We start from the raw sequence: 14,701 nt of genomic DNA, 5'->3' as shown, positions 1-14,701 counted from the left end.
GCCTTGGTATTCACCTCATCCATGCCCGTCATGATTTTATAAACCTCTATAGGGTCACCTCTCAACCTCCTATACTCCAGTCAAAAGGGTCCCAGGCTATCCAGCCTCTCCTTAAACTCAAACTTTCCAGTCCTGCTAACTATTTTCTGAATCATCTACAATTTAATAATATCCATCCGATAGCAGGGCGACACACTACTCCACAAGAGACTCACCAACATCCTGTACAACCTCAACATGACGTCCAAACTCCTATACTCAAAAGGTCTGAGCAATGAAGGCAAGATACTAAATACCTTCTTAAAAACTGGTTAGAGGGGAAAGATATATAAAGGACCCAAGAGGCAACGTTTTCACACAGAGGGTGGGGCATTATGGAATGAGCTGCCACAGGAGGCTGGTATCATTACAACATTTAAAAGGCATCTGGACGAATATATGAATAGGAAAGGTTTAGAGCAGGGGTGGGGAACCTGTGGCCTTCTCAGCCATTGTGTGTGGCCTTTTGAATGAATCCAAATTTTGCAGAACAAATCTTTTATTTTTTATGAATATGTTTTTTCTCTTTCAATAAATGCTGCCAGACCTGCTTTGTGTTTCTCCTGTTTTATTTTTTTGTTACAGATTTCCAGCATCCAGGTTTTTTTGTATTTATTTAAATGCTTGGCAATAACATATTCACTGATGCTCAGATTGGGTTTTGTCAAGGCCACACCGCTTCTGACCTCAATACAGTTTTGTCCAAAAATGGATAAAAGACCTCAACTCAAGTGGCTAATTTAAGGTTATTGCCCTTTATATCAAGGCACAATATGACCGAGTATGACATCAAATCATTGTAGCAAAACTGAAGTCAATGGGAATTAGAGGAAAATTCTTTAATGATTTGAGTCATACCTAGCAAAAAGATGGTTGCAACTATTGGAGGTCAGATTTCTCATTCCATAAACATCAATGCAAGAATTCTTTAGAGGTCGTGTCTGTGGCCCAATCATCTTCAGTTCCTTCACAAGAAAACCTTATTTCTATCATAAGGATAATGGGGGAGTTTGCTGATGATAACACAATGTTCAGCACTATTTGTGACTCCACAGGTACTGAAGCAGTTTGTGTCCATATGCAGCAAGATCTGGACAACATCCAGGTAACATTCCTGCCACAAGAGCCAGCAATTGACAATCACTATAACAAGAGAAAATCTAACATTGGCCCTTGTTCAATGGCATTACCACCATTGAATTTCCCACTGTCAACATCCTGGGGATGTACCATTGAACAGAAACTGACTGTTCCAGCAATATAAATACTGTGACTACAAGACATAGAGAGAAGCTGGGGTTTCTGCAGTGAATAACTCACTTCCTCATTTCCTGTCCCACATCCACACAGCACAATAGGATGGAATACTCCAACATTTCCAACAACACTTGAGAAGCTCTACACCATCCAAGACAAAGCAGTCGACTTGATTAGTACCTCTTCTACCATCTTCAACCACCATTCCTTTCACTGCTAATGATTAGTGGCAGCAGTGGGTATCATCTACAGACTGCACTGCAGAACTCTCCAAGGCTCTTTTGACAACTTCCAAACTCAGGATCACTTCCACCGAGAAGAACATGGACAGTAAATTTACTGGAACACCACTCAGGAAAAAGGTCCTGTTCCAAGCCACGCACTGTCCTGAATTAGAAATATGTTGTCACTCCTTCACTGTTGCTCGGTCAATATCTGAAAGCAGCCATCTTAATTTTACTATAGGCGTACCTCCATCCCAAAAACTGCAACAGTTCAAGACAATGGCTGACCTTCTCAAGGACAACTAGGGATGGTCAATAAATTTTTGTCCAACTTGCGATGCCCATATCCCACGAATTAATAAAAAATGTGATTTGGCTTTAAAGAACAAAGCATTATAACAAGGGACAAAATCAGAAATTGCTATAAAAACTCAGCATGTCTGGCAGCAACTGTGGAGAGAAGCAGAGTTAATGTTTCAGGTCCAATGACCCTTCTCTGTATTTTGAGACAAACAACAGCTTCATAAAAACTAGAGAGGACTGAGTCAATTTTTGAAAGTAATTTGCTTCTCTTCCAATACAAAAAAGATTATCTCAGTAAAAAGGTACATCATAACCCTCCTGTCATTAAGCTAAGCAGAGCCCAGCATGACTCCTACATACTGATTCTTATGCTGAATCAAACTGAAAAAAGTGATGGTCAGTAAAGAAGTAGTACAATTCTTGATTAGTTCAGTCGGAGGTGGTTTGAAATGAATTCACATAGTTTCCACATGCTGTTTCTGGAGAAATACAAGGAGGTATATCTCCTTTCAGACAGATATAATCTTTCTGGGAAAATAATTTATACTTCAACAAGTGTGACTTAAATTTCATGTAGAATCTTTCACAGCAGCAACGTGATTCTATTGTTGTACTCAATTATTAACATCCCTGCAGGAGTTCCTCAGGGGAGTGCTCTTGGCCCAACAATCTCCAGCTGTTTCATCAATGATTTTCACACCATCATAAGGTCAGAAGTGGGTACATTTGCTGATGATTGGACTCTCAGTTAAAGCAGTCCAATTCTAAACATTGGAATCCTAAAGTCCTCCATAGACATAAAACTGAAAAAGGAAAGTAAAAGTAGTAGATCTAAATGCAGTCAGGGACATAGTTGAGGTATTAAATGAATACTTTGCACCTGTCCTTGCCAAAGAATATATTGCCCAGGCCACATGAAAGAAGAGGTATACAAATAACTTGAAGAATTTAAAATTAGTAACAGGATATTAGATAGGCTTCTATACTTAAAACTTATGAAACACCAAAACTGGAAGGATGCAACTAAAGGGGTCAGTGTGGAAACTGCAGAGGCACTGACCATAAGCTTGCAGCCTTCCTCTGGCTCAGGGATGATGGAGAGTTGCAAGCGTTATACCCTTTTTGCAAAAACGGTGTAAAGATATGCCCAGCAAATACATTCCAATCAGTTTAACCTCAGTGGTGTGGATACATCCAAAAACAATACGTTCAGGAAGAAAAAAAGATAATTGCTCAAATAAATGCAAATAAATTAAGGAATGTCAGTACAGATTTGCTATGGGAAAAGTGTAGTTAACTAATCTGCTTGAGTTCTTTGAAGCTAAAACAAAAAGGAGTGATGATGGACAATGCAGCGTACGTGGTGGACATGGACTTTCAAGGCATTTTATAATGTGCTGCAAAGCAAGTGTGAAAGTAAATTATGTCTCAGAGTAAAAGAGATAGTAGGACCATGGATGCAAAATTGGCTGGGTGACAGAAAATAGACAGTTGTGACTAATGATGTTTTACAGGCTGAAGAAAGATTTCTATCACCTCCTGGCATAGTATAAGCCTTGGTGCAAATGGCACAACTTCAAAATGTGTGAATGACACAAAATTTGGAAGCATTGTGAACTTCAAGGAGGATACTGTCAAACCTGAAAAGTGCAGAGACAAGATAGACGAATGATGGATGAGTGCCTGATGAAATCTAAGTAGAGAAATGTAAAATGATTCATTTTGGTCAGTAGAACATGGAGACATGATATGAAGGAGACATGATATGAAGGGTACATCTTTAGGGATGCAACAGCCAGGAAACCAGAGTTTATATACGTATAAATCATTGAAAGTAACTTGAGAGGTTGAAAGAACAGGCTTTATTAATAGGGGCACAGAGTAAAAGAGTAAGGAGTTTATGTTGAAGTTGTGTAAGACAGGAGTTTTCTGTGTGCCATAATTTTTAAGATGATGTGAATGCACTGGACAGAATACAGGGTCCCTCAAATATCAGCAAGGCAGCCTTTGTTTGGAGCTGCAGGAGACAGGGGAGATACTAAATGAGTATTTTGCATCAGTGTTTACTGTGGAGGAGGACATTGAAGATATAGAACGGAGAGATGTAGATGGTGGCATGTTGAAAAATGTCGAAGCAGAGGAGGAAGTGCTGGACGTCTTGAAATGGATAAAGGTGGATAATTCCTCAGGACCTGATCAGATGTACCCTGGAACTCTGTGGGAAGCGATTGCTGGGCCCCTTGCTGAGATATTTGTATTGTCGATAGTCACAGGTGAGGTGCTGGAAGACTGGAGGTTGGGTAACATGGTGTCACGATTTAAGAAAGGAGGTAAAGACAAGCCAGAGAACTATAGACCGGTGAGCCTGACGTTGGTGTGGGCAAGTTACTGCAGGGAATCCTGAGGGACAGGATTTACACATATTTGGAAAGACAAGGACTGATTAGGGATAGTCAACATAGCTCTGTACGTCTCACAAACTTGAGTTTTTTTGGAGAGAGACAGCAATAGCAAGAGGGAGAAAGAGCAAGAGAAAAAGAAAGAGAGAGTGTTATTACAATTGCCAGAACAAGAAAGACAGCATGTGGAAAGGGTCAGAAATCAAATTTCAGATCAGCAGATAAGAGCAAGGACATACTGCTGAGGCTGCATAAGACTCTGGACAAACTATATTTGGAATATTGTGAGCAGTTTTCACCCCTGTATCTGAGGAAGAATACACTAGCTTTGGAGGTGGTCCAGAGGAAGTTCTTAAGAATGATGCCTGGAGAAGTTGAGGATTCCGAGTCTGTACTCAAAGAAGTTTAGAAGGATGAGGGAATGATCTCACTGAAATTTACAGAATACTGGGAGGTCCTAATAGACTGGATGTGAAGATGATGTTTCCAATAGCAGGAGATACTCGGACTCGAGGGCATAGTCTCAGAGTGAAGGCCAGAGGGCGGTGAATATGTGGAACTCATGGCCAAAGAAGGACATGAAGGCCAAGTCCTCGAGTATCTTTAAGACAGAGATAGGTAGGTTCTTGATTAGTAAGAGGATTAAGAATTACAGGAAGAAGCCAAGAGAATGGAGTTGAGAAACACATCAATCATGATCGAATGGCAGAGCAGACTCGAACGGCTGAATGGCCTAATTATGATCCTATATCTTACGATGTTGCTTTATCTAAATTCTTCTTGAAAGCATTAAATGTTTTGGCCTCAACCACTTCCAACGGCAGAGAATTCCACAGGCTCACAACTCTCTTGGTAAAGAAATTTCTCCTCATCTCAGTTCCAAATGGCCTACCTCCTAAGCCTAAATTGTGACCACTAGTTCTGGACTCTCCAGTCATCAGGAACATCTTTCCTGTGTTGACTCTGTCGATTCCTGTTTGAATTATGCCAATTTCTATGAGATCCCCTCATTCTTCCAATCTCCAGTGAATATAGTCCTGACATATCTCGTCTCTCTTCATACATCAGTCCTGCTGTCCCAGGAATCAGTCTGCTAAGTCTACATTATACTGCCTCCATGGCCAGAACATCCTCCTTCTGATAAGGACATAGCACACAGCATTCCAGCTGTGTTCTCACCAAGTATAATTGCAGGAATACAATGCTCTTGTAATTAAATCCTCTCATTAATAACGTCAATATACTAATTCAAGCTGCACTTGCATGCTTACTTTCAGCAACTGGTGCACAAGGACACCCAAGTCTCATTGCACCTCCCCATTTTTCAATTATTGCCATCCAGAAAATAATCTGCCTTCTTGTTCTCTACCAAGGTGGATAACCTCACATTTATCCACATTATACTTCATACCATTATATTCCACTCGCTCAAATTGTTGTAATCAATCAAAAGCATCTGTGCTTTCTCTCATTTCACCTTTCTACTGAGCTTTATATGGTCTGTGAACTCAGAGATATTATATAGTTCCCTCACTTAAATTCTTAATTTATATATTGCAAGTAGCTGGGGTTCAAGCACTGATTACCTACAGTATCTCACTAGTAACTGCCTGTTATTAAGAAAATGACCTATTTTTCCTACACTATTTCTCATCTGCCAACCTGTTCTCTGTCCATGTTAGTACATTACCTCCAATCCCACTTGCTTTCAATTTACATGCTAATCTCTTTCGTGGGACCTTATCAAAAGCCTTCTGAAAGTCCAAGTAAACGACATCCACTGGCTCCCCCTTATCAACACTACTACTAACATCTTGAAAATTTCCATTCGTTTTGTCAAGCATGATTTACCCTTCATCTGATTCTGTTAGTGTTCTGTCTGGTTCTGTCACTAAGTCTTCTATAACGCACTCTTGCATTTTTCCCCATGACTGATGCCGAGCTAATCAGTCTAGAAATCCCTGTTGTCTCTCTATCTTCTTTTTAAATAGTGGGCTACTTGAGCTACTCTCCAATCCATGGAAACTGTTCACGAGTTCATAGAATCTTGAAAGATGACAACCGAAGAATTCCCTATTTCTAGTGCCACTTCTTTAAATACTCTGGAATGTAGATTATCAGACCCCGGTGATCTACTGGCCTTTAATTCCATCAATTTCCCTACTATCGTGCCCTATAAATATTGATTTCCTTCAATTTCTCACTCTGAATTGACCCTACGTTCCTCAATACTTTTGGTCATTTGTGTCACTCTTTGTGAAGGCAGAACTATGCTGATATTTAATTGGTGTGCCGTCTTTTTATTCCCCTTTATAGCATCCCCTGTTTCTGCATGTACAGGACCTAATTATTGCAGTGTATATGAATACCTTGGGTGGAGAGATTAATGTAACCAAATTAGTATGAAAATGGGTAGGAAAGCAAATGATGAGGACACTACAAAGGGAATGCAAAGATAGGTTAAGTGAATGGGCAAAAACTAGACAGATGGAAAATATTATGAGAAATTGTAAACTTAACCATTTTGGCAGGAAGAAATGAAAAGCAGGGTTTTATTTAAAAGTCATTTTATTTAAACCTTACTTAAGGAGAAACATTTTTGCATTAGAAACAGTTTACATGGTCACAACTCACTGGGGTAGCATGCTGAAAATCAAGCCCCATTATTCCTGGGGTCACATAAGATGTTAAGATTAAATTAGATTCCCTACAGTGCGGTAACAGGCCCTTCGGCCCAACAAGTCCACACCGACCCTCCGAAGAGCAACCCACCCAGATCCATTCCCCTACATTTACCTCTGACTAACCCACCTAACACTATGGGCAATTTAGAATGGCCAATTCACCTAACCTGCACATCTTTGGACTGTGGGAGGAAACTGCAGCACCCGGAGGAAACCCACGCAGACACGGGGAGAATGTGCAAACTACACGCCTGAGGCAGGAATCGAACCTGGGTCCCTGGCGCTGTGAGACAGCAGCGCTAACCACTGAGCCACCATTAAAAAGTAAGCAAAATTCCCAATGTTACTGTCTTTTAGTTGCTGGTTGACAAAATAGTCCAGGTTTCTGCACTTAATAAGAGCTACTATTTATTACAAGTAAACTGTCTCAAGCAGCAGGTTAAAAACTATGAACCGTCAACAGAAGACACTACTAATCAAAACTTTAATCCACAATAAAAACTTAACTTCACACATATATATAGACTAACAGAAGCCAGACATGGACATAGACAGCAAAAAAAAAAAGAGGGTTACAGACAGGGGGAAATACTCAGAAAGCAATACAATTGTTACTGATCATAAAATGTCAGTCAGATGATTCTTATGATTCTCTTTCTGACTGAAACACTGCTTTTTCAGTTGACCTTCTTTGGATGCTTCTACTAGTTTACTTTTAAAAGTCTCTAGCTTATTAATGAAACATCACAGCTTACAGCAACTGCTAAAGGAAAGATAAACTAGTTTTCTTTAAGCTTAAGTGGCTTACTGCAAAGTAAAGAGAGAGAGCGTCTAAGCTGTTGGTGGTCCAAAGGCTTCTCTGTATCTTCTTTACAGTCCCAAGCTGTGCACCTGAGAACCAAATCATCAAATTGTTGGCAAACGGAAGAACTTTGCCATTGGGAACTGGTCACTAATCTATGAACCAAATCTGATATCTGGTGGCATGGACGGGTTGGATCGAAGGGTCTGTTTCCATGCTGTACATCTCTATGACTCTATGTTATTTGTTGCCACCCATCTTTACACAATCTTCAGCCTCAGTCCGTCTGCAACAGTACTGTAACCCACAGCTGTACAATCAGTAGTCACAATCATTATCAAGTTACTTGCTTTCAAACAATGCAGCAATCCTTACAATCCCCAACTGTAAAACTGTTCATTTTTTTCATTTTTATCCACAATTGGAAAATACAAAAATAAATTGAGTCTTTGCAAAAGAAAGTTCTCTCAGCTCATTCCCAGTATGTGTAGTGTTTGTAACGAGGTCAACCAACTGGACCTCAGAATATCAGTTCCTTAATCAGGGCTGTTAATCTGGACCAATCAGGGAGCTCTGGACAACACCTAAAAAAGGGTAAGTTTTTTTCATGGTACTAATAGATTTGAATATTATTTTGGATCTTTGAGCTTGTGCCATTTTTTTTCAATTGGCTACTCGATAAAAAATGTTTTCTCGTCTTAAAAAAAAAGGTGAGTGTGTGCCTATTTGCCACCGGTCAGTAGGGATCTCCAGTGGATGGCTCTCTACGCGGGAGTCCTCCCCCTATCTCTCGGGGATCTGGGGTGGAGGGTGATGCACGCAGCAGTCCCCTGCAACCGCAGGTTGCGGTGGTTCACGGACTCCCAGTCCAACTGCTTGTTCTGTGGCGCTGTGGAGTCCGTGGACCACGTGTATATTGGGTGTGGGCGTTTGCACTCCCTTTTTGATTTCCTTAAAAACCTTCTCCTCTGTTTTTGGCTGCACTTCAGTCCCACGCTCCTGATCTTTGGGCACCCGGTACGGAAGAGGGAGGGCAGGTCTGAAGACCTCCTCGTGGGTCTGCTCCTGGGCCTGGCCAAACTGGCCATTAACAGGTCCAGGCAGCGGGCCGTGGAGGGGGTCGTTAGGGCCGACTGCCTGCCCCTCTTCCGCGGTTACGTTAGAGCCCGGGTGTCCTTGGAGAAGGAGCACGCGGTGTCGACCAACACCCTGGAGTTGTTCAGGGAGAGGTGGGCGCCGCGGGGAGTGGAGTGCATCATTTCTCCCTCCAATTCTATTTTGATTTAGTCCCTACCCTCCCCTTCACTGTTTTGATCACACAGCACTGTCCCTTGATGTGAAGGGCAGTGTTTGTCACTGGCCACCCGAGTGTTTTCCCATCTTCCTGGTGGTGGAATTTGAATAAAGATTCGTGCACTTTGTGAAAAAAAAAGAAAAAAAAAGAAAAAAAAAGGGTAAGTTTTTTTCATGGTACTAATATATTTGAATATTATTTTGGATCTTTGAGCTTGTGCCATTTTTTTTCAATTGGCTACTCGATAAAAAATTTTTTCTCGTCTTAAAAAAAAAGGTGAGTGTGTGCCTATTTGCCACCGGTCAGTAGGGATCTCCAGTGGATGGCTCTCTACGCGGGAGTCCTCCCCCTATCTCTCGGGGAGGGTGCTGCACGCAGCTGTTCCCTGCAACCGCAGATTGCGGTGGTTCACGGACTCCCAGTTCAACTGCTTGTTCTGTGGTGCTGTGGAGTCCGTAGACCATGTATATATTGGATGTGGGCATTTGCACTCCCTTTTTGATTTTCTTAAAAACCTCCTTCCCTGTTTTACGCGGTTACGTTAGAGTCCGGGTGTCCTTGGAGAAGGAGCACGCGGTGTCCACCAACACCCTGGAGTTGTTCAGGGAGAGGTGGGCGCCGCAGGGAGTGGAGTGCATCATTTCTCCCTCCAACTCTATTTTGATTTAGTCCCTACCCTCCCCTTCACTGTTTTGATCACACAGCATTGCCCTTTGATGTGAAGGGCAGTGCTCGTCACTGGCCACTTGGATGTTTTCCTATCTTCCTGGTGGTGGAAATTGAATAAAGATTCGTGCACTTTGTGTCTTTCACTGTGTCGCACACCTGCACATACGTGACGTTAGAGCCCGGGTGTCCTTGGAGAAGGAGCATGCGGTGTCCACCAACACCCTGGAGTTGTTCAGGGAGAGGTGGGCGCCGCAGGGAGTGGAGTGTATTATTTCCCAGTCCAATTCTATTTTGATTTAACCCTTTCCCTCCCCTTCACTATTTGATCACGCAGCATTGCCCTTTGATGTGAAGGGCACTGCTTATCACTGGCCACTTGGGTGTTTCATTTCTTCCTGGTAGTAGAAATCAAATAAAGATTCATGGTGTCTCACACCTGCACACACACAACATGGGTGCTGGGGAAAAAATAAGCACTACCGCAATTAGGCGGTACTGTGGGGTAATCGAAAAAGGGAAAAAGAAACAGGAGTGTCGGAAAAAAAAACAGGAAAAAATAAATAAATAAATTAGCAAACAGGTGTGTCAGGGATTCTGCTTACTCAGAGCTCGCTCTGAGGGAGCTGGATCAGTAAAAAAGAAACAAAAAGGAGAGTTTTTTTCATGGTTGTTTTCATGCTTGTTCTGTGGTGCTGTGGAGTCCGTGGACCATGTATTTCTTGGGTGTGGGCGCTTTCTAAAAAATCCTTCTTCTCTGTTTTTCGTTGCACTTCACTCCCACGCTCCTGATCTTCAGGCACCCGGTGCGGAGGGGAGAGGGCAGGTCAAAGGACCTCCTCGTGGGTCTGCTCCTGGGCCTGGCCAGACTGGGCGTCAGTGGGCCATGGAGGGGGTCATTAGGACCCACTGCCTACCCCTCTTCCGCGGTTATGTCAGAGCCCGAGTGTCTCTGGAGAAGAAGCATGCGGTGTCCACCAACACCCTTGAGCTGTTCAGGGAGAGGTGGGCCCCGCAGGGAGTGGAGTGTATTATTTCCCCCTCCAACTCTATTTTAATTTAATCCCTGCGGTGCCCTTCCCTTCACTGTTTGATCACGCAGCACTGCCCCCTGAGAAGGGCACGGTTTGTCACTAGCCACTTGGGTGTTTTCTTTTCTTCCTGGTGGTGGCAATTGAATAAAGATTTGTACACCTGTTGTCTTTCACGGTGTCTCACACCTGCACACACACATGGGTGCTGGGGAAAAAATAAACACTATCGCAGTCAGGCAGTAATGTGGGGGGTATAAAAATAATAACAGGAGTGTCAGGGTTCTGTTCACTCCGAGAGCTGGCTAAAAAATTATAAACAGGAGTGTCAGAGATTCCGTACGATTCTGACACTGTGGTACCTGTCTCCAAGACTGTTCATGTGGAAACAGAGGGTGATTTGGTGATGGGATACCAGCTTCTGTGGAGTTATTTCAGTATGGAGAATTTGTTCCATTAACATGGTTTAGCATTTCTGCCTATGCCTATTGGAGTTGAGAAGAAAACAGGTGATACTTTTGAAGCATATAAGATGTGACAAGAGTAAATGTTGTGATGTTGTTGCCCTCTAGTGGCAGAATCTAACACTAGAGGACACAGTTGTAATTTTAAGTCAGAGAGAAGAATTAATTTCTTCTGACAGACTGTCATTAATTTTTAAGATTCTCTTCCTCAACAAGCTGTGAAGGCTGGGTCATTGCATATATTCAAAGCTTAATTAGACCAATTTTCGACTGACGAGGGAGTAGAGTCACATAGTGAGCAGGAGAGAAGGCCAAAATCAGATCTCATAAATGACACAAGGGCCAAATGACCAACTCCTGTTCCTACTTCTTATGCATCCACATGTTTTAAAAAAGGAGTAAGATCTAAAATCCACAGTATTATGACTCCAATGGGAGCAGTACACCGGATATCAAACTACACTACTCCACAAGCTGTACCTAAGTGTCAATGTTGTATTTAACCCCTAAAATGGTTATATTTGTTCCTCTTTATTAGTGTTAATCAGAACGAGAGAGGCTTCCACCAGGTTTCTTCAGTAAACTCAACAAAGAATTGGTTATTATAAATTCCCAGTAAGAAGGCAATGGACTCAGGCTTCTGAGCCCAGGGCTCATGCACTCTTGTTTTTGTTTCTTGTCAATTTTTTCTCTCTTCTCTCCTTTGTTCTTTTATTTTATTTTACTTACCCCTTGGTGAAGAGCTCATTCGCAGCAACAGCATCAACCAGGAGGCCCAGAAGCACAGACTTGTGGCATCAGCGGCAGAGGCACATTTGGATCCAGTGGAAGACCTGGCAGCTTCAGCAGTGGCAAAGTGGGCCTGAAACACAATCATGCCATTGGCAGAGAAGAGTTTGGGACGGTGCAGTATCTGGCAGCATCGGTGGTGTCTTCACTGGCGAGGTTCATCAACACTCAGTGGTGAGGGCATTGGTGGAGGCAAGATGGCGCCAACGAGTGACGACTTTCAGTCCAGCAGCGGTGGCGTGGCAAAGGAGACTCATGCCTTGTCACCATGCCCATGGCCTATAAGGGAGCACTTAGAGTCATACAGCCATAGAGATGTACAGCACGGAAACAGACCCTTCAGTCCAACTTGACCATGCCGATCAGCTATCCTAACCTAATCTAGTCCCATTGGCCAGCACCCAGCCCATATCCCTCTAAACCCTTCCTATTCATATATTCATCCAGATGCCTTTTAAAATGTTGTACTTTTAGGAGCTCCCACCACTTACTCTGGCAGCTCATTTCATACACGCATCACCCTCTGCGTGAAAAAGTTGCCCTTTAGGTCCCTTTCCACTTTTTCCCCTCTCACCCTAAACCTATGCCCTCTAGTTCTGGACTCCCCCATCCCAGAGAAAAGACATTTAACCTATCCATGCCTGTCATGATTTTATAACCCTCTATAAGGTCACCCCTCAGCCTTCGACATTCCAGAGAAAACAGCCCCAGCCTATTCAGCCTCTACTTACTAAGAAGGACTGTCAAGTTGGACTTAATTTCTTCATTTTTCTGCCTCGCTTTATTTGTCTGTGTCTTAAGATGGCGCCAGACAGTGGCAACACTACACTACAGTTTTCAATGTATTTTGCAACAAGATATATGTGACAATAAATAAATCAAATTAAGTAAAGTAATTCTTTAAACTTGAGACAAAACTGGTCAACAAATATGCTACTATTCAGAGAAATACTATATCGTCATAATATCAAACATACATACTCACACAACAGACAAGATAATGCAGCTCCAAATAGATATGGGTTGTAAAAAACAGGACAATTTTGGGTTAATTAAAAACCCCAATGGGCCAAGTATTTGAACTTAAAGTACTTCTAAAGGTCCAGTCAAAATCCTTTTGTCAAGATCACAATTCTGATAGCCAGACAATTGATACAAAAGCTTGAGATCAGTCTTCAGTTTTAACAAGAGTCAACTGGAAGTAGCAGGCGAAAGTGAGGACTGCAGATGCTGGAGATCAGAGTCAAGATTAGAGTGGTGCTGGAAAAGCACAGCAGGTCAGGCAGCATCAAAGGAGCAGGAAAATTGACATTTCATCAGGCCTTTCAAAGATTAATAGGAGGTTAAAGCTACTGGTAGCAGGAAAGTTCTGGAATCCTGAGAAGCTACTTCACTGGGAGAGATCTCCACAGCTTATCCTGCTGTAAGATTTTGGAGAGGGGTGGAAGGGGGGGGGGGGGGGGGGAGTTGTTGCTTTAGCTGCCACACCTAGGTGTGTACTAAAGATAAAGTATTTCAGTTCTTCAGTTTAGAGGTTATTGCTGAGCAAACTTCAGCACACAGACCCCATCAAAACCAAACTTACCAATTATTTAAAGATATAAATCTTTGTTAAGAAAAACTTTGCTTGTCCACTTTACAGGAAGTCATCTGACATTATGTAAACAGTCAGCGACTTACAATACATTTTTATTCATTTGTCAGTTCCGACAAGTTACATGATAATCTTTCTTCAACACAGAAAATCTTCCAAACTTTGCCATCTCTTTCAGCTTCCTTTACATCTCCCTTTATTAAAATTGCAACCTTCAATAGTAATGTAAAGGAATATTCCATAATCAAGCCACACGCTTCATAGTTTCCACAGAAATACAGAGATAAGAATTTAAATTAATCAGTTGTAAAGATTTCATAAAACTTGCGATAAATATGGTAATCAATTTACTAATATTAAATTATCTAGCAACAACAGCATTGATTGGAGTTTTTACATTAGCTTATCACAAGCAGTGCTAAGGTCTCCAAGTTGTATATATTTTGACAGTAAAATTCAGCTGGGTGCATACTAGAAATCCTTAACTGTTTCAGAATTTGTTACGAGAGCTAGCAGTAAAAGACTTCAACTGCCACTTAGGTAAACAACAAAATAGCAAGAGAATTTTCTTTTAAAAAGATACAGTAGATTATTATGGTACAGAATGTAATTGAGAAATCAGACTAATGAGTCATTTTCAAAATGAAACCAGTTAAATACTTGAGAAAGAAAAATGTACAGCTAAAGAGAGCTAACTGATCTCTCTTTCAAGGGCTGACATAGGCTCAGAGCGCTGAATAGTCTTTCTCTAGGCTCCTAAAATACTCACTGATGAAAATAAATTTTGTTAAACTTTACTGCTTTCAAAACAAAATCAACAAAACAGCAGAAGGTATTTATTCCCCATAACATATAGATAATGCAAAGCACAGATATGGATTAAAAATAAAACATATGAGTTCCCAAACTTTTGAAAAATACACAGTTTGTCCTGGATATTTCATTATGATTCAAAGTTAAAAGCTCCCCCTCTCTCTTTTACAGCTTCATAGGTTTCCCAAAAATATTCAAAGATTTCACCTTGCTCATGGTTTCTGCTCAGCACTTCCTTGATAACAACCCTGAACTGAACTGAATCTGTTCCAGCTTAATCAATTGTACCTTCAACATTAGAAATGAGATCCTCACATTGTCTAAGTGGAGGGCTGAAGTGAT

The 14,701-nt window shown here is 41.7% G+C and overlaps 1 protein-coding gene across 10 annotated transcripts in view; it reads right to left on the bottom strand.

Moving 5' to 3' along the window:
• Nucleotides 1-14,701, bottom strand: part of kiaa0586 (KIAA0586 ortholog) — a 530,738-nt gene that overhangs the window by 444,551 nt on the left and 71,486 nt on the right. The window lies entirely within an intron of this gene.

This window comes from Chiloscyllium plagiosum, unplaced genomic scaffold, assembly GCF_037043375.1.
Source record: "Chiloscyllium plagiosum isolate Xiang-an unplaced genomic scaffold, Cpla_swu_hap1 HiC_scaffold_8, whole genome shotgun sequence".
Classification (NCBI taxonomy): Eukaryota; Metazoa; Chordata; class Chondrichthyes; order Orectolobiformes; family Hemiscylliidae; genus Chiloscyllium; species Chiloscyllium plagiosum.
The sequence above is the reverse complement of the archived record's forward strand: the minus strand, read 5'-3'. Positions and strand labels throughout refer to the sequence as shown.